This window comes from Euphorbia lathyris, chromosome 1 (assembly GCF_963576675.1).
Source record: "Euphorbia lathyris chromosome 1, ddEupLath1.1, whole genome shotgun sequence".
Taxonomy (NCBI): domain Eukaryota; kingdom Viridiplantae; phylum Streptophyta; class Magnoliopsida; order Malpighiales; family Euphorbiaceae; genus Euphorbia; species Euphorbia lathyris.
In genome coordinates, this window is record NC_088910.1 from 132,406,049 (window position 1) to 132,420,797 (window position 14,749).

At 46.5% G+C, this 14,749-nt stretch overlaps 41 non-coding genes across 41 annotated transcripts; all 41 read right to left on the bottom strand.

The window, feature by feature from the left end:
- Positions 1–24: 24 nt before the first annotated feature.
- On the bottom strand, positions 25–143 carry LOC136215689 (5S ribosomal RNA). Its single transcript, XR_010682723.1, has one exon. It is a non-coding gene; the product is annotated as a 5S ribosomal RNA (ribosomal RNA).
- A 259-nt stretch (positions 144–402) lies between these two features.
- On the bottom strand, positions 403–521 carry LOC136213663 (5S ribosomal RNA). Its single transcript, XR_010680763.1, has one exon. It is a non-coding gene; the product is annotated as a 5S ribosomal RNA (ribosomal RNA).
- Positions 522–781: 260 nt separating this feature from the next.
- Positions 782–900, bottom strand: LOC136214486 (5S ribosomal RNA). The gene has a single exon (XR_010681570.1). It is a non-coding gene; the product is annotated as a 5S ribosomal RNA (ribosomal RNA).
- A 183-nt stretch (positions 901–1,083) lies between these two features.
- LOC136213181 (5S ribosomal RNA) lies at positions 1,084–1,202 on the bottom strand. The gene has a single exon (XR_010680308.1). It is a non-coding gene; the product is annotated as a 5S ribosomal RNA (ribosomal RNA).
- A 335-nt stretch (positions 1,203–1,537) lies between these two features.
- On the bottom strand, positions 1,538–1,656 carry LOC136215280 (5S ribosomal RNA). Its single transcript, XR_010682326.1, has one exon. It is a non-coding gene; the product is annotated as a 5S ribosomal RNA (ribosomal RNA).
- A 181-nt stretch (positions 1,657–1,837) lies between these two features.
- LOC136214219 (5S ribosomal RNA) lies at positions 1,838–1,956 on the bottom strand. Its single transcript, XR_010681316.1, has one exon. It is a non-coding gene; the product is annotated as a 5S ribosomal RNA (ribosomal RNA).
- Positions 1,957–2,215: 259 nt separating this feature from the next.
- LOC136215216 (5S ribosomal RNA) lies at positions 2,216–2,334 on the bottom strand. Its single transcript, XR_010682264.1, has one exon. It is a non-coding gene; the product is annotated as a 5S ribosomal RNA (ribosomal RNA).
- A 183-nt stretch (positions 2,335–2,517) lies between these two features.
- Positions 2,518–2,636, bottom strand: LOC136215281 (5S ribosomal RNA). Its single transcript, XR_010682327.1, has one exon. It is a non-coding gene; the product is annotated as a 5S ribosomal RNA (ribosomal RNA).
- Positions 2,637–2,817: 181 nt separating this feature from the next.
- LOC136214221 (5S ribosomal RNA) lies at positions 2,818–2,936 on the bottom strand. Its single transcript, XR_010681318.1, has one exon. It is a non-coding gene; the product is annotated as a 5S ribosomal RNA (ribosomal RNA).
- Positions 2,937–3,194: 258 nt separating this feature from the next.
- LOC136215690 (5S ribosomal RNA) lies at positions 3,195–3,313 on the bottom strand. The gene has a single exon (XR_010682724.1). It is a non-coding gene; the product is annotated as a 5S ribosomal RNA (ribosomal RNA).
- Positions 3,314–3,572: 259 nt separating this feature from the next.
- Positions 3,573–3,691, bottom strand: LOC136213664 (5S ribosomal RNA). Its single transcript, XR_010680764.1, has one exon. It is a non-coding gene; the product is annotated as a 5S ribosomal RNA (ribosomal RNA).
- A 260-nt stretch (positions 3,692–3,951) lies between these two features.
- Positions 3,952–4,070, bottom strand: LOC136214487 (5S ribosomal RNA). The gene has a single exon (XR_010681571.1). It is a non-coding gene; the product is annotated as a 5S ribosomal RNA (ribosomal RNA).
- A 183-nt stretch (positions 4,071–4,253) lies between these two features.
- Positions 4,254–4,372, bottom strand: LOC136213183 (5S ribosomal RNA). Its single transcript, XR_010680309.1, has one exon. It is a non-coding gene; the product is annotated as a 5S ribosomal RNA (ribosomal RNA).
- Positions 4,373–4,707: 335 nt separating this feature from the next.
- LOC136215282 (5S ribosomal RNA) lies at positions 4,708–4,826 on the bottom strand. The gene has a single exon (XR_010682328.1). It is a non-coding gene; the product is annotated as a 5S ribosomal RNA (ribosomal RNA).
- Positions 4,827–5,007: 181 nt separating this feature from the next.
- LOC136214222 (5S ribosomal RNA) lies at positions 5,008–5,126 on the bottom strand. The gene has a single exon (XR_010681319.1). It is a non-coding gene; the product is annotated as a 5S ribosomal RNA (ribosomal RNA).
- A 259-nt stretch (positions 5,127–5,385) lies between these two features.
- LOC136215217 (5S ribosomal RNA) lies at positions 5,386–5,504 on the bottom strand. Its single transcript, XR_010682265.1, has one exon. It is a non-coding gene; the product is annotated as a 5S ribosomal RNA (ribosomal RNA).
- A 259-nt stretch (positions 5,505–5,763) lies between these two features.
- LOC136213665 (5S ribosomal RNA) lies at positions 5,764–5,882 on the bottom strand. The gene has a single exon (XR_010680765.1). It is a non-coding gene; the product is annotated as a 5S ribosomal RNA (ribosomal RNA).
- A 260-nt stretch (positions 5,883–6,142) lies between these two features.
- On the bottom strand, positions 6,143–6,261 carry LOC136215180 (5S ribosomal RNA). The gene has a single exon (XR_010682227.1). It is a non-coding gene; the product is annotated as a 5S ribosomal RNA (ribosomal RNA).
- Positions 6,262–6,444: 183 nt separating this feature from the next.
- On the bottom strand, positions 6,445–6,563 carry LOC136213184 (5S ribosomal RNA). Its single transcript, XR_010680310.1, has one exon. It is a non-coding gene; the product is annotated as a 5S ribosomal RNA (ribosomal RNA).
- A 335-nt stretch (positions 6,564–6,898) lies between these two features.
- On the bottom strand, positions 6,899–7,017 carry LOC136215284 (5S ribosomal RNA). The gene has a single exon (XR_010682329.1). It is a non-coding gene; the product is annotated as a 5S ribosomal RNA (ribosomal RNA).
- Positions 7,018–7,198: 181 nt separating this feature from the next.
- On the bottom strand, positions 7,199–7,317 carry LOC136214223 (5S ribosomal RNA). The gene has a single exon (XR_010681320.1). It is a non-coding gene; the product is annotated as a 5S ribosomal RNA (ribosomal RNA).
- Positions 7,318–7,576: 259 nt separating this feature from the next.
- On the bottom strand, positions 7,577–7,695 carry LOC136215691 (5S ribosomal RNA). Its single transcript, XR_010682725.1, has one exon. It is a non-coding gene; the product is annotated as a 5S ribosomal RNA (ribosomal RNA).
- A 259-nt stretch (positions 7,696–7,954) lies between these two features.
- LOC136213666 (5S ribosomal RNA) lies at positions 7,955–8,073 on the bottom strand. Its single transcript, XR_010680766.1, has one exon. It is a non-coding gene; the product is annotated as a 5S ribosomal RNA (ribosomal RNA).
- A 260-nt stretch (positions 8,074–8,333) lies between these two features.
- On the bottom strand, positions 8,334–8,452 carry LOC136214488 (5S ribosomal RNA). The gene has a single exon (XR_010681572.1). It is a non-coding gene; the product is annotated as a 5S ribosomal RNA (ribosomal RNA).
- Positions 8,453–8,636: 184 nt separating this feature from the next.
- On the bottom strand, positions 8,637–8,755 carry LOC136213185 (5S ribosomal RNA). The gene has a single exon (XR_010680311.1). It is a non-coding gene; the product is annotated as a 5S ribosomal RNA (ribosomal RNA).
- Positions 8,756–9,090: 335 nt separating this feature from the next.
- On the bottom strand, positions 9,091–9,209 carry LOC136215285 (5S ribosomal RNA). The gene has a single exon (XR_010682330.1). It is a non-coding gene; the product is annotated as a 5S ribosomal RNA (ribosomal RNA).
- A 181-nt stretch (positions 9,210–9,390) lies between these two features.
- On the bottom strand, positions 9,391–9,509 carry LOC136214224 (5S ribosomal RNA). The gene has a single exon (XR_010681321.1). It is a non-coding gene; the product is annotated as a 5S ribosomal RNA (ribosomal RNA).
- Positions 9,510–9,768: 259 nt separating this feature from the next.
- On the bottom strand, positions 9,769–9,887 carry LOC136215692 (5S ribosomal RNA). Its single transcript, XR_010682726.1, has one exon. It is a non-coding gene; the product is annotated as a 5S ribosomal RNA (ribosomal RNA).
- Positions 9,888–10,146: 259 nt separating this feature from the next.
- On the bottom strand, positions 10,147–10,265 carry LOC136213668 (5S ribosomal RNA). The gene has a single exon (XR_010680768.1). It is a non-coding gene; the product is annotated as a 5S ribosomal RNA (ribosomal RNA).
- Positions 10,266–10,525: 260 nt separating this feature from the next.
- LOC136214489 (5S ribosomal RNA) lies at positions 10,526–10,644 on the bottom strand. The gene has a single exon (XR_010681573.1). It is a non-coding gene; the product is annotated as a 5S ribosomal RNA (ribosomal RNA).
- Positions 10,645–10,827: 183 nt separating this feature from the next.
- LOC136213186 (5S ribosomal RNA) lies at positions 10,828–10,946 on the bottom strand. Its single transcript, XR_010680312.1, has one exon. It is a non-coding gene; the product is annotated as a 5S ribosomal RNA (ribosomal RNA).
- Positions 10,947–11,205: 259 nt separating this feature from the next.
- LOC136211279 (5S ribosomal RNA) lies at positions 11,206–11,324 on the bottom strand. The gene has a single exon (XR_010678490.1). It is a non-coding gene; the product is annotated as a 5S ribosomal RNA (ribosomal RNA).
- Positions 11,325–11,659: 335 nt separating this feature from the next.
- Positions 11,660–11,778, bottom strand: LOC136215537 (5S ribosomal RNA). The gene has a single exon (XR_010682576.1). It is a non-coding gene; the product is annotated as a 5S ribosomal RNA (ribosomal RNA).
- A 181-nt stretch (positions 11,779–11,959) lies between these two features.
- On the bottom strand, positions 11,960–12,078 carry LOC136214225 (5S ribosomal RNA). The gene has a single exon (XR_010681322.1). It is a non-coding gene; the product is annotated as a 5S ribosomal RNA (ribosomal RNA).
- A 259-nt stretch (positions 12,079–12,337) lies between these two features.
- Positions 12,338–12,456, bottom strand: LOC136215693 (5S ribosomal RNA). Its single transcript, XR_010682727.1, has one exon. It is a non-coding gene; the product is annotated as a 5S ribosomal RNA (ribosomal RNA).
- A 259-nt stretch (positions 12,457–12,715) lies between these two features.
- On the bottom strand, positions 12,716–12,834 carry LOC136213669 (5S ribosomal RNA). Its single transcript, XR_010680769.1, has one exon. It is a non-coding gene; the product is annotated as a 5S ribosomal RNA (ribosomal RNA).
- A 260-nt stretch (positions 12,835–13,094) lies between these two features.
- On the bottom strand, positions 13,095–13,213 carry LOC136214490 (5S ribosomal RNA). The gene has a single exon (XR_010681574.1). It is a non-coding gene; the product is annotated as a 5S ribosomal RNA (ribosomal RNA).
- A 183-nt stretch (positions 13,214–13,396) lies between these two features.
- Positions 13,397–13,515, bottom strand: LOC136213187 (5S ribosomal RNA). The gene has a single exon (XR_010680313.1). It is a non-coding gene; the product is annotated as a 5S ribosomal RNA (ribosomal RNA).
- A 259-nt stretch (positions 13,516–13,774) lies between these two features.
- On the bottom strand, positions 13,775–13,893 carry LOC136211280 (5S ribosomal RNA). The gene has a single exon (XR_010678491.1). It is a non-coding gene; the product is annotated as a 5S ribosomal RNA (ribosomal RNA).
- A 182-nt stretch (positions 13,894–14,075) lies between these two features.
- On the bottom strand, positions 14,076–14,194 carry LOC136214257 (5S ribosomal RNA). Its single transcript, XR_010681353.1, has one exon. It is a non-coding gene; the product is annotated as a 5S ribosomal RNA (ribosomal RNA).
- Positions 14,195–14,454: 260 nt separating this feature from the next.
- On the bottom strand, positions 14,455–14,573 carry LOC136213670 (5S ribosomal RNA). Its single transcript, XR_010680770.1, has one exon. It is a non-coding gene; the product is annotated as a 5S ribosomal RNA (ribosomal RNA).
- Positions 14,574–14,749: the final 176 nt, after the last annotated feature.

Here is a 14,749-nt window from a genome sequence, read left to right on the forward strand (position 1 = left end):
AAAATACACGTTGCAAAAATTTTGGGGGTGCAACATGAGGACTTCCCAAGACGTCACCCATCTTAGTACTACTCTCGCCCAAGCACGTTTAATTTCGGAGTTCTGATGGGATCCGGTGCATTAGTGCTGGTATGATCGCACCCGTCATCCCATGCAAAAACTAAGCATATATTCCATACTGGGCGCCCCTTTCTCCCGTATGCTCATCCTTCACGTGCATGCACAAGCCCCCGGACCCCAAACACTGACCCCCGCCTCGAAAACGTGCACGCCATGGTGAAAAAAAAAATTAAATAATTAAAAAATGCACGTTGCAAAAAAGTTTGGGCCCGCCTCGAAAACGTGCACGCCATGGTGAAAAAAAAATTAAATAATTAAAAAATACACGTTGCAAAAATTTTGGGGGTGCAACACGAGGACTTCCCAAGAGGTCACCCATCTTAGTACTACTCTCGCCCAAGCACGTTTAATTTCGGAGTTCTGATGGGATCCGGTGCATTAGTGCTGGTATGATCGCACCCGTCATCCCATGCAAAAACTAAGCATATATTCCATACTGGGCGCCCCTTTCTCCCGTATGCTCATCCTTCACGTGCATGCACAAGCCCCCGGACCCCAAACACTGACCCCCGCCTCGAAAACGTGCACGCCATGGTGAAAAAAAAAATTAAATAATTAAAAAATGCACGTTGCAAAAAAGTTTGGGCCCGCCTCGAAAACGTGCACGCCATGGTGAAAAAAAAATTAAATAATTAAAAAATGCACGTTGCAAAAAAGTTTGGGGGTGCAACACGAGGACTTCCCAAGAGGTCACCCATCTTAGTACTACTCTCACCCAAGCACGTTTAACTTTGGAGTTCTGATGGGATCCGGTGCATTAGTGCTGGTATGATCGCACCCTTCATCCCATGCAAAAACTAAGTATATATTCCATACTGGGCGCCCCTTTCTCCCGTATGCTCATCCTTCACGTGCATGCACAAGCCCCCGGACCCCAAACACTGACCCCCGCCTCGAAAACGTGCACGCCATGGTGAAAAAAAAAATTAAATAATTAAAAAATGCACGTTGCAAAAAAGTTTGGGGGTGCAACACGAGGACTTCCCAAGAGGTCACCCATCTTAGTACTACTCTCACCCAAGCACGTTTAACTTCGGAGTTCTGATGGGATCCGGTGCATTAGTGCTGGTATGATCGCACCCTTCATCCCATGCAAAAACTAAGCATATATTCCATACTGGGCGCCCCTTTCTCCCGTATGCTCATCCTTCACGTGCATGCACAAGCCCCCGGACCCCAAACACTGACCCCCGCCTCGAAAACGTGCACGCCATGGTGAAAAAAAAATTAAATAATTAAAAAATGCACGTTGCAAAAAAGTTTGGGCCCGCCTCGAAAACGTGCACGCCATGGTGAAAAAAAATTAAATAATTAAAAAATGCACGTTGCAAAAAAGTTTGGGTCCGCCTCGAAAACGTGCACGCCATGGTGAAAAAAAAATTAAATAATTAAAAAATGCACGTTGCAAAAAAGTTTGGGGGTGCAACACGAGGACTTCCCAAGAGGTCACCCATCTTAGTACTACTTTCGCCCAAGTACGTTTCACTTCGGAGTTCTGATGGGATCCGGTGCATTAGTGCTGGTATGATCGCACCCGTCATCCCATGCAAAAACTAAGCATATATTCCATACTGGGCGCCCCTTTCTCCCGTATGCTCATCCTTCACGTGCATGCACAAGCCCCCGGACCCCAAACACTGACCCCGCCTCGTAAACGTGCACGCCATGGTGAAAAAAAAATTAAATAATTAAAAAATGCACGTTGCAAAAAAGTTTGGGGGTGCAACACGAGGACTTCCCAAGAGGTCACCCATCTTAGTACTACTCTCGCCCAAGCACGTTTAACTTCGGTGTTCTGATGGGATCCGGTGCATTAGTGCTGGTATGATCGCACCCGTCATCCCATGCAAAAACTAAGCATATATTCCATACTGGGCGCCCCTTTCTCCCGTATGCTCATCCTTCACGTGCATGCACAAGCCCCCGGACCCCAAACACTGACCCCCGCCTCGAAAACGTGCACGCCATGGTGAAAAAAAAAATTAAATAATTAAAAAATGCACGTTGCAAAAAAGTTTGGGCCCGCCTCGAAAACGTGCACGCTATGGTGAAAAAAAAATTAAATAATTAAAAAATACACGTTGCAAAAATTTTGGGGGTGCAACATGAGGACTTCCCAAGAGGTCACCCATCTTAGTACTACTCTCGCCCAAGCACGTTTAATTTCGGAGTTCTGATGGGATCCGGTGCATTAGTGCTGGTATGATCGCACCCGTCATCCCATGCAAAAACTAAGCATATATTCCATACTGGGCGCCCCTTTCTCCCGTATGCTCATCCTTCACGTGCATGCACAAGCCCCCGGACCCCAAACACTGACCCCCGCCTCGAAAACGTGCACGCCATGGTGAAAAAAAAAATTAAATAATTAAAAAATGCACGTTGCAAAAAAGTTTGGGGGTGCAACACGAGGACTTCCCAAGAGGTCACCCATCTTAGTACTACTTTCGCCCAAGTACGTTTCACTTCGGAGTTCTGATGGGATCCGGTGCATTAGTGCTGGTATGATCGCACCCGTCATCCCATGCAAAAACTAAGCATATATTCCATACTGGGCGCCCCTTTCTCCCGTATGCTCATCCTTCACGTGCATGCACAAGCCCCCGGACCCCAAACACTGACCCCGCCTCGTAAACGTGCACGCCATGGTGAAAAAAAAATTAAATAATTAAAAAATGCACGTTGCAAAAAAGTTTGGGGGTGCAACACGAGGACTTCCCAAGAGGTCACCCATCTTAGTACTACTCTCGCCCAAGCACGTTTAACTTCGGTGTTCTGATGGGATCCGGTGCATTAGTGCTGGTATGATCGCACCCGTCATCCCATGCAAAAACTAAGCATATATTCCATACTGGGCGCCCCTTTCTCCCGTATGCTCATCCTTCACGTGCATGCACAAGCCCCCGGACCCCAAACACTGACCCCCGCCTCGAAAACGTGCACGCCATGGTGAAAAAAAAATTAAATAATTAAAAAATGCACGTTGCAAAAAAGTTTGGGCCCGCCTCGAAAACGTGCACGCCATGGTGAAAAAAAAATTAAATAATTAAAAAATACACGTTGCAAAAATTTTGGGGGTGCAACATGAGGACTTCCCAAGACGTCACCCATCTTAGTACTACTCTCGCCCAAGCACGTTTAATTTCGGAGTTCTGATGGGATCCGGTGCATTAGTGCTGGTATGATCGCACCCGTCATCCCATGCAAAAACTAAGCATATATTCCATACTGGGCGCCCCTTTCTCCCGTATGCTCATCCTTCACGTGCATGCACAAGCCCCCGGACCCCAAACACTGACCCCCGCCTCGAAAACGTGCACGCCATGGTGAAAAAAAAAATTAAATAATTAAAAAATGCACGTTGCAAAAAAGTTTGGGCCCGCCTCGAAAACGTGCACGCCATGGTGAAAAAAAAATTAAATAATTAAAAAATACACGTTGCAAAAATTTTGGGGGTGCAACACGAGGACTTCCCAAGAGGTCACCCATCTTAGTACTACTCTCGCCCAAGCACGTTTAATTTCGGAGTTCTGATGGGATCCGGTGCATTAGTGCTGGTATGATCGCACCCGTCATCCCATGCAAAAACTAAGCATATATTCCATACTGGGCGCCCCTTTCTCCCGTATGCTCATCCTTCACGTGCATGCACAAGCCCCCGGACCCCAAACACTGACCCCCGCCTCGAAAACGTGCACGCCATGGTGAAAAAAAAAATTAAATAATTAAAAAATGCACGTTGCAAAAAAGTTTGGGCCCGCCTCGAAAACGTGCACGCCATGGTGAAAAAAAAATTAAATAATTAAAAAATGCACGTTGCAAAAAAGTTTGGGGGTGCAACACGAGGACTTCCCAAGAGGTCACCCATCTTAGTACTACTCTCACCCAAGCACGTTTAACTTTGGAGTTCTGATGGGATCCGGTGCATTAGTGCTGGTATGATCGCACCCTTCATCCCATGCAAAAACTAAGTATATATTCCATACTGGGCGCCCCTTTCTCCCGTATGCTCATCCTTCACGTGCATGCACAAGCCCCCGGACCCCAAACACTGACCCCCGCCTCGAAAACGTGCACGCCATGGTGAAAAAAAAAATTAAATAATTAAAAAATGCACGTTGCAAAAAAGTTTGGGGGTGCAACACGAGGACTTCCCAAGAGGTCACCCATCTTAGTACTACTCTCACCCAAGCACGTTTAACTTCGGAGTTCTGATGGGATCCGGTGCATTAGTGCTGGTATGATCGCACCCTTCATCCCATGCAAAAACTAAGCATATATTCCATACTGGGCGCCCCTTTCTCCCGTATGCTCATCCTTCACGTGCATGCACAAGCCCCCGGACCCCAAACACTGACCCCCGCCTCGAAAACGTGCACGCCATGGTGAAAAAAAAATTAAATAATTAAAAAATGCACGTTGCAAAAAAGTTTGGGCCCGCCTCGAAAACGTGCACGCCATGGTGAAAAAAAATTAAATAATTAAAAAATGCACGTTGCAAAAAAGTTTGGGTCCGCCTCGAAAACGTGCACGCCATGGTGAAAAAAAAATTAAATAATTAAAAAATGCACGTTGCAAAAAAGTTTGGGGGTGCAACACGAGGACTTCCCAAGAGGTCACCCATCTTAGTACTACTTTCGCCCAAGTACGTTTCACTTCGGAGTTCTGATGGGATCCGGTGCATTAGTGCTGGTATGATCGCACCCGTCATCCCATGCAAAAACTAAGCATATATTCCATACTGGGCGCCCCTTTCTCCCGTATGCTCATCCTTCACGTGCATGCACAAGCCCCCGGACCCCAAACACTGACCCCGCCTCGTAAACGTGCACGCCATGGTGAAAAAAAAATTAAATAATTAAAAAATGCACGTTGCAAAAAAGTTTGGGGGTGCAACACGAGGACTTCCCAAGAGGTCACCCATCTTAGTACTACTCTCGCCCAAGCACGTTTAACTTCGGTGTTCTGATGGGATCCGGTGCATTAGTGCTGGTATGATCGCACCCGTCATCCCATGCAAAAACTAAGCATATATTCCATACTGGGCGCCCCTTTCTCCCGTATGCTCATCCTTCACGTGCATGCACAAGCCCCCGGACCCCAAACACTGACCCCCGCCTCGAAAACGTGCACGCCATGGTGAAAAAAAAAATTAAATAATTAAAAAATGCACGTTGCAAAAAAGTTTGGGCCCGCCTCGAAAACGTGCACGCTATGGTGAAAAAAAAATTAAATAATTAAAAAATACACGTTGCAAAAATTTTGGGGGTGCAACATGAGGACTTCCCAAGAGGTCACCCATCTTAGTACTACTCTCGCCCAAGCACGTTTAATTTCGGAGTTCTGATGGGATCCGGTGCATTAGTGCTGGTATGATCGCACCCGTCATCCCATGCAAAAACTAAGCATATATTCCATACTGGGCGCCCCTTTCTCCCGTATGCTCATCCTTCACGTGCATGCACAAGCCCCCGGACCCCAAACACTGACCCCCGCCTCGAAAACGTGCACGCCATGGTGAAAAAAAAAATTAAATAATTAAAAAATGCACGTTGCAAAAAAGTTTGGGCCCGCCTCGAAAACGTGCACGCCATGGTGAAAAAAAAATTAAATAATTAAAAAATACACGTTGCAAAAATTTTGGGGGTGCAACACGAGGACTTCCCAAGAGGTCACCCATCTTAGTACTACTCTCGCCCAAGCACGTTTAATTTCGGAGTTCTGATGGGATCCGGTGCATTAGTGCTGGTATGATCGCACCCGTCATCCCATGCAAAAACTAAGCATATATTCCATACTGGGCGCCCCTTTCTCCCGTATGCTCATCCTTCACGTGCATGCACAAGCCCCCGGACCCCAAACACTGACCCCCGCCTCGAAAACGTGCACGCCATGGTGAAAAAAAAAATTAAATAATTAAAAAATGCACGTTGCAAAAAAGTTTGGGCCCGCCTCGAAAACGTGCACGCCATGGTGAAAAAAAAATTAAATAATTAAAAAATGCACGTTGCAAAAAAGTTTGGGGGTGCAACACGAAGACTTCCCAAGAGGTCACCCATCTTAGTACTACTCTCACCCAAGCACGTTTAACTTTGGAGTTCTGATGGGATCCGGTGCATTAGTGCTGGTATGATCGCACCCTTCATCCCATGCAAAAACTAAGTATATATTCCATACTGGGCGCCCCTTTCTCCCGTATGCTCATCCTTCACGTGCATGCACAAGCCCCCGGACTCCAAACACTGACCCCCGCCTCGAAAACGTGCACGCCATGGTGAAAAAAAAAATTAAATAATTAAAAAATGCACGTTGCAAAAAAGTTTGGGGGTGCAACACGAGGACTTCCCAAGAGGTCACCCATCTTAGTACTACTCTCACCCAAGCACGTTTAACTTCGGAGTTCTGATGGGATCCGGTGCATTAGTGCTGGTATGATCGCACCCTTCATCCCATGCAAAAACTAAGCATATATTCCATACTGGGCGCCCCTTTCTCCCGTATGCTCATCCTTCACGTGCATGCACAAGCCCCCGGACCCCAAACACTGACCCCCGCCTCGAAAACGTGCACGCCATGGTGAAAAAAAAATTAAATAATTAAAAAATGCACGTTGCAAAAAAGTTTGGGCCCGCCTCGAAAACGTGCACGCCATGGTGAAAAAAAATTAAATAATTAAAAAATGCACGTTGCAAAAAAGTTTGGGTCCGCCTCGAAAACGTGCACGCCATGGTGAAAAAAAAATTAAATAATTAAAAAATGCACGTTGCAAAAAAGTTTGGGGGTGCAACACGAGGACTTCCCAAGAGGTCACCCATCTTAGTACTACTTTCGCCCAAGTACGTTTCACTTCGGAGTTCTGATGGGATCCGGTGCATTAGTGCTGGTATGATCGCACCCGTCATCCCATGCAAAAACTAAGCATATATTCCATACTGGGCGCCCCTTTCTCCCGTATGCTCATCCTTCACGTGCATGCACAAGCCCCCGGACCCCAAACACTGACCCCGCCTCGTAAACGTGCACGCCATGGTGAAAAAAAAATTAAATAATTAAAAAATGCACGTTGCAAAAAAGTTTGGGGGTGCAACACGAGGACTTCCCAAGAGGTCACCCATCTTAGTACTACTCTCGCCCAAGCACGTTTAACTTCGGTGTTCTGATGGGATCCGGTGCATTAGTGCTGGTATGATCGCACCCGTCATCCCATGCAAAAACTAAGCATATATTCCATACTGGGCGCCCCTTTCTCCCGTATGCTCATCCTTCACGTGCATGCACAAGCCCCCGGACCCCAAACACTGACCCCCGCCTCGAAAACGTGCACGCCATGGTGAAAAAAAAAATTAAATAATTAAAAAATGCACGTTGCAAAAAAGTTTGGGCCCGCCTCGAAAACGTGCACGCCATGGTGAAAAAAAAATTAAATAATTAAAAAATACACGTTGCAAAAATTTTGGGGGTGCAACATGAGGACTTCCCAAGACGTCACCCATCTTAGTACTACTCTCGCCCAAGCACGTTTAATTTCGGAGTTCTGATGGGATCCGGTGCATTAGTGCTGGTATGATCGCACCCGTCATCCCATGCAAAAACTAAGCATATATTCCATACTGGGCGCCCCTTTCTCCCGTATGCTCATCCTTCACGTGCATGCACAAGCCCCCGGACCCCAAACACTGACCCCCGCCTCGAAAACGTGCACGCCATGGTGAAAAAAAAAATTAAATAATTAAAAAATGCACGTTGCAAAAAAGTTTGGGCCCGCCTCGAAAACGTGCACGCCATGGTGAAAAAAAAATTAAATAATTAAAAAATACACGTTGCAAAAATTTTGGGGGTGCAACACGAGGACTTCCCAAGAGGTCACCCATCTTAGTACTACTCTCGCCCAAGCACGTTTAATTTCGGAGTTCTGATGGGATCCGGTGCATTAGTGCTGGTATGATCGCACCCGTCATCCCATGCAAAAACTAAGCATATATTCCATACTGGGCGCCCCTTTCTCCCGTATGCTCATCCTTCACGTGCATGCACAAGCCCCCGGACCCCAAACACTGACCCCCGCCTCGAAAACGTGCACGCCATGGTGAAAAAAAAAATTAAATAATTAAAAAATGCACGTTGCAAAAAAGTTTGGGCCCGCCTCGAAAACGTGCACGCCATGGTGAAAAAAAAATTAAATAATTAAAAAATGCACGTTGCAAAAAAGTTTGGGGGTGCAACACGAGGACTTCCCAAGAGGTCACCCATCTTAGTACTACTCTCACCCAAGCACGTTTAACTTTGGAGTTCTGATGGGATCCGGTGCATTAGTGCTGGTATGATCGCACCCTTCATCCCATGCAAAAACTAAGTATATATTCCATACTGGGCGCCCCTTTCTCCCGTATGCTCATCCTTCACGTGCATGCACAAGCCCCCGGACCCCAAACACTGACCCCCGCCTCGAAAACGTGCACGCCATGGTGAAAAAAAAAAATTAAATAATTAAAAAATGCACGTTGCAAAAAAGTTTGGGGGTGCAACACGAGGACTTCCCAAGAGGTCACCCATCTTAGTACTACTCTCACCCAAGCACGTTTAACTTCGGAGTTCTGATGGGATCCGGTGCATTAGTGCTGGTATGATCGCACCCTTCATCCCATGCAAAAACTAAGCATATATTCCATACTGGGCGCCCCTTTCTCCCGTATGCTCATCCTTCACGTGCATGCACAAGCCCCCGGACCCCAAACACTGACCCCCACCTCGAAAACGTGCACGCCATGGTGAAAAAAAAATTAAATAATTAAAAAATGCACGTTGCAAAAAAGTTTGGGCCCGCCTCGAAAACGTGCACGCCATGGTGAAAAAAAATTAAATAATTAAAAAATGCACGTTGCAAAAAAGTTTGGGTCCGCCTCGAAAACGTGCACGCCATGGTGAAAAAAAAATTAAATAATTAAAAAATGCACGTTGCAAAAAAGTTTGGGGGTGCAACACGAGGACTTCCCAAGAGGTCACCCATCTTAGTACTACTTTCGCCCAAGTACGTTTCACTTCGGAGTTCTGATGGGATCCGGTGCATTAGTGCTGGTATGATCGCACCCGTCATCCCATGCAAAAACTAAGCATATATTCCATACTGGGCGCCCCTTTCTCCCGTATGCTCACCCTTCACGTGCATGCACAAGCCCCCGGACCCCAAACACTGACCCCGCCTCGTAAACGTGCACGCCATGGTGAAAAAAAAATTAAATAATTAAAAAATGCACGTTGCAAAAAAGTTTGGGGGTGCAACACGAGGACTTCCCAAGAGGTCACCCATCTTAGTACTACTCTCGCCCAAGCACGTTTAACTTCGGTGTTCTGATGGGATCCGGTGCATTAGTGCTGGTATGATCGCACCCGTCATCCCATGCAAAAACTAAGCATATATTCCATACTGGGCGCCCCTTTCTCCCGTATGCTCATCCTTCACGTGCATGCACAAGCCCCCGGACCCCAAACACTGACCCCCGCCTCGAAAACGTGCACGCCATGGTGAAAAAAAAAATTAAATAATTAAAAAATGCACGTTGCAAAAAAGTTTGGGCCCGCCTCGAAAACGTGCACGCCATGGTGAAAAAAAAATTAAATAATTAAAAAATACACGTTGCAAAAATTTTGGGGGTGCAACATGAGGACTTCCCAAGACGTCACCCATCTTAGTACTACTCTCGCCCAAGCACGTTTAATTTCGGAGTTCTGATGGGATCCGGTGCATTAGTGCTGGTATGATCGCACCCGTCATCCCATGCAAAAACTAAGCATATATTCCATACTGGGCGCCCCTTTCTCCCGTATGCTCATCCTTCACGTGCATGCACAAGCCCCCGGACCCCAAACACTGACCCCCGCCTCGAAAACGTGCACGCCATGGTGAAAAAAAAAATTAAATAATTAAAAAATGCACGTTGCAAAAAAGTTTGGGCCCGCCTCGAAAACGTGCACGCCATGGTGAAAAAAAAATTAAATAATTAAAAAATACACGTTGCAAAAATTTTGGGGGTGCAACACGAGGACTTCCCAAGAGGTCACCCATCTTAGTACTACTCTCGCCCAAGCACGTTTAATTTCGGAGTTCTGATGGGATCCGGTGCATTAGTGCTGGTATGATCGCACCCGTCATCCCATGCAAAAACTAAGCATATATTCCATACTGGGCGCCCCTTTCTCCCGTATGCTCATCCTTCACGTGCATGCACAAGCCCCCGGACCCCAAACACTGACCCCCGCCTCGAAAACGTGCACGCCATGGTGAAAAAAAAAATTAAATAATTAAAAAATGCACGTTGCAAAAAAGTTTGGGCCCGCCTCGAAAACGTGCACGCCATGGTGAAAAAAAAATTAAATAATTAAAAAATGCACGTTGCAAAAAAGTTTGGGGGTGCAACACGAGGACTTCCCAAGAGGTCACCCATCTTAGTACTACTCTCACCCAAGCACGTTTAACTTTGGAGTTCTGATGGGATCCGGTGCATTAGTGCTGGTATGATCGCACCCTTCATCCCATGCAAAAACTAAGTATATATTCCATACTGGGCGCCCCTTTCTCCCGTATGCTCATCCTTCACGTGCATGCACAAGCCCCCGGACCCCAAACACTGACCCCCGCCTCGAAAACGTGCACGCCATGGTGAAAAAAAAAATTAAATAATTAAAAAATGCACGTTGCAAAAAAGTTTGGGGGTGCAACACGAGGACTTCCCAAGAGGTCACCCATCTTAGTACTACTCTCACCCAAGCACGTTTAACTTCGGAGTTCTGATGGGATCCGGTGCATTAGTGCTGGTATGATCGCACCCTTCATCCCATGCAAAAACTAAGCATATATTCCATACTGGGCGCCCCTTTCTCCCGTATGCTCATCCTTCACGTGCATGCACAAGCCCCCGGACCCCAAACACTGACCCCCGCCTCGAAAACGTGCACGCCATGGTGAAAAAAAAATTAAATAATTAAAAAATGCACGTTGCAAAAAACTTTGGGCCCGCCTCGAAAACGTGCACGCCATGGTGAAAAAAAAATTAAATAATTAAAAAATGCACGTAGCAAAAAAGTTTGGGGGTGCAACACGAGGACTTCCCAAGAGGTCACCCATCTTAGTACTACTCTCGCCCAAGCACGTTTAACTTCGGAGTTCTGATGGGATCCGGTGCATTAGTGCTGGTATGATCGCACCCGTCATCCCATGCAAAAACTAAGCATATATTCCATACTGGGCGCCCCTTTCTCCCGTATGCTCATCCTTCACGTGCATGCACAAGCCCCCGGACCCCAAACACTGACCCCCGCCTCGAAAACGTGCACGCCATGGTGAAAAAAAAATTAAATAATTAAAAAATGCACGTTGCAAAAAAGTTTGGGCCCGCCTCGAAAACGTGCACGCCATGGTGAAAAAAAATTAAATAATTAAAAAATGCACGTTGCAAAAAAGTATGGGTCCGCCTCGAAAACGTGCACGCCATGGTGAAAAAAAAATTAAATAATTAAAAAATGCACGTTGCAAAAAAGTTTGGGGGTGCAACACGAGGACTTCCCAAGAGGTCACCCATCTTAGTACTACTTTCGCCCAAGTACGTTTCACTTCGGAGTTCTTATGGGATCCGGTGCATTAGTGCTGGTATGATCGCACCCGTCATCCCATGCAAAAACTAAGCATATATTCCATACTGGGCGCCCCTTTCTCCCGTATGCTCATCCTTCACGTGCATGCACAAGCCCCCGGACCCCAAACACTGACCCCGCCTCGTAAACGTGCACGCCATGGTGAAAAAAAAATTAAATAATTAAAAAATGCACGTTGCAAAAAAGTTTGGGGGTGCAACACGAGGACTTCCCAAGAGGTCACCCATCTTAGTACTACTCTCGCCCAAGCACGTTTAACTTCGGTGTTCTGATGGGATCCGGTGCATTAGTGCTGGTATGATCGCACCCGTCATCCCATGCAAAAACTAAGCATATATTCCATACTGGGCGCCCCTTTCTCCCGTATGCTCATCCTTCACGTGCATGCACAAGCCCCCGGACCCCAAACACTGACCCCCGCCTCGAAAACGTGCACGCCATGGTGAAAAAAAAAATTAAATAATTAAAAAATGCACGTTGCAAAAAAGTTTGGGCCCGCCTCGAAAACGTGCACGCCATGGTGAAAAAAAAATTAAATAATTAAAAAATACACGTTGCAAAAATTTTGGGGGTGCAACATGAGGACTTCCCAAGACGTCACCCATCTTAGTACTACTCTCGCCCAAGCACGTTTAATTTCGGAGTTCTGATGGGATCCGGTGCATTAGTGCTGGTATGATCGCACCCGTCATCCCATGCAAAAACTAAGCATATATTCCATACTGGGCGCCCCTTTCTCCCGTATGCTCATCCTTCACGTGCATGCACAAGCCCCCGGACCCCAAACACTGACCCCCGCCTCGAAAACGTGCACGCCATGGTGAAAAAAAAAATTAAATAATTAAAAAATGCACGTTGCAAAAAAGTTTGGGCCCGCCTCGAAAACGTGCACGCCATGGTGAAAAAAAAATTAAATAATTAAAAAATACACGTTGCAAAAATTTTGGGGGTGCAACACGAGGACTTCCCAAGAGGTCACCCATCTTAGTACTACTCTCGCCCAAGCACGTTTAATTTCGGAGTTCTGATGGGATCCGGTGCATTAGTGCTGGTATGATCGCACCCGTCATCCCATGCAAAAACTAAGCATATATTCCATACTGGGCGCCCCTTTCTCCCGTATGCTCATCCTTCACGTGCATGCACAAGGCCCCGGACCCCAAACACTGACCCCCGCCTCGAAAACGTGCACGCCATGGTGAAAAAAAAAATTAAATAATTAAAAAATGCACGTTGCAAAAAAGTTTGGGCCCGCCTCGAAAACGTGCACGCCATGGTGAAAAAAAAATTAAATAATTAAAAAATGCACGTTGCAAAAAAGTTTGGGGGTGCAACACGAGGACTTCCCAAGAGGTCACCCATCTTAGTACTACTCTCACCCAAGCACGTTTAACTTTGGAGTTCTGATGGGATCCGGTGCATTAGTGCTGGTATGATCGCACCCTTCATCCCATGCAAAAACTAAGTATATATTCCATACTGGGCGCCCCTTTCTCCCGTATGCTCATCCTTCACGTGCATGCACAAGCCCCCGGACCCCAAACACTGACCCCCGCCTCGAAAACGTGCACGCCATGGTGAAAAAAAAAATTAAATAATTAAAAAATGCACGTTGCAAAAAAGTTTGGGGGTGCAACACGAGGACTTCCCAAGAGGTCACCCATCTTAGTACTACTCTCACCCAAGCACGTTTAACTTCGGAGTTCTGATGGGATCCGGTGCATTAGTGCTGGTATGATCGCACCCTTCATCCCATGCAAAAACTAAGCATATATTCCATACTGGGCGCCCCTTTCTCCCGTATGCTCATCCTTCACGTGCATGCACAAGCCCCCGGACCCCAAACACTGACCCCCGCCTCGAAAACGTGCACGCCATGGTGAAAAAAAAATTAAATAATTAAAAAATGCACGTTGCAAAAAACTTTGGGCCCGCCTCGAAAACGTGCACGCCATGGTGAAAAAAAAATTAAATAATTAAAAAATGCACGTAGCAAAAAAGTTTGGGGGTGCAACACGAGGACTTCCCAAGAGGTCACCCATCTTAGTACTACTCTCGCCCAAGCACGTTTAACTTCGGAGTTCTGATGGGATCCGGTGCATTAGTGCTGGTATGATCGCACCCGTCATCCCATGCAAAAACTAAGCATATATTCCATACTGGGCGCCCCTTTCTCCCGTATGCTCATCCTTCACGTTCATGCACAAGCCCCCGGACCCCAAACACTGACCCCGCCTCGTAAACGTGCACGCCATGGTGAAAAAAAAAATTAAATAATTAAAAAATGCACGTTGCAAAAAAGTTTGGGGTTGCAACACGAGGACTTCCCAAGAGGTCACCCATCTTAGTACTACTCTCGCCCAAGCACGTTTAACTTCGGAGTTCTGATGGGATCCGGTGCATTAGTGCTGGTATGATCGCACCTGTCATCCCATGCAAAAACTAAGCATATATTCCATACTGGGCGCCCCTTTCTCCCGTATGCTCATCCTTCACGTGCATGCACAAGCCCCCGGACCCCAAACACTGACCCCCGCCTCGAAAACGTGCACGCCATGGTGAAAAAAACAAATTAAATAATTAAAAAATGCACGTTGCAAAAAAGTTTGGGCCCGCCTCGAAAACGTGCACGCCATGGTGAAAAAAAAATTAAATAGTAAAAAAATACACGTTGCAAAAATTTTGGGGGTGCAACACGAGGACTTCCCAAGAGGTCACCCATCTTAGTACTACTCTCGCCCAAGCACGTTTAATTTCGGAGTTCTGATGGGATCCGGTGCATTAGTGCTGGTATGATCGCACCCGTCTTCCCATGCAAAAACTAAGCATATATTCCATACTGGGCGCCCCTTTCTCCCGTATGCTCATCCTTCACGTGCATGCACAAGCCCCCGGACCCCAAACACTGACCCCCGCCTCGAAAACGTGCACGCCATGGTGAAAAAAAAAATTAAATAATTAAAAAATGCACGTTGCAAAA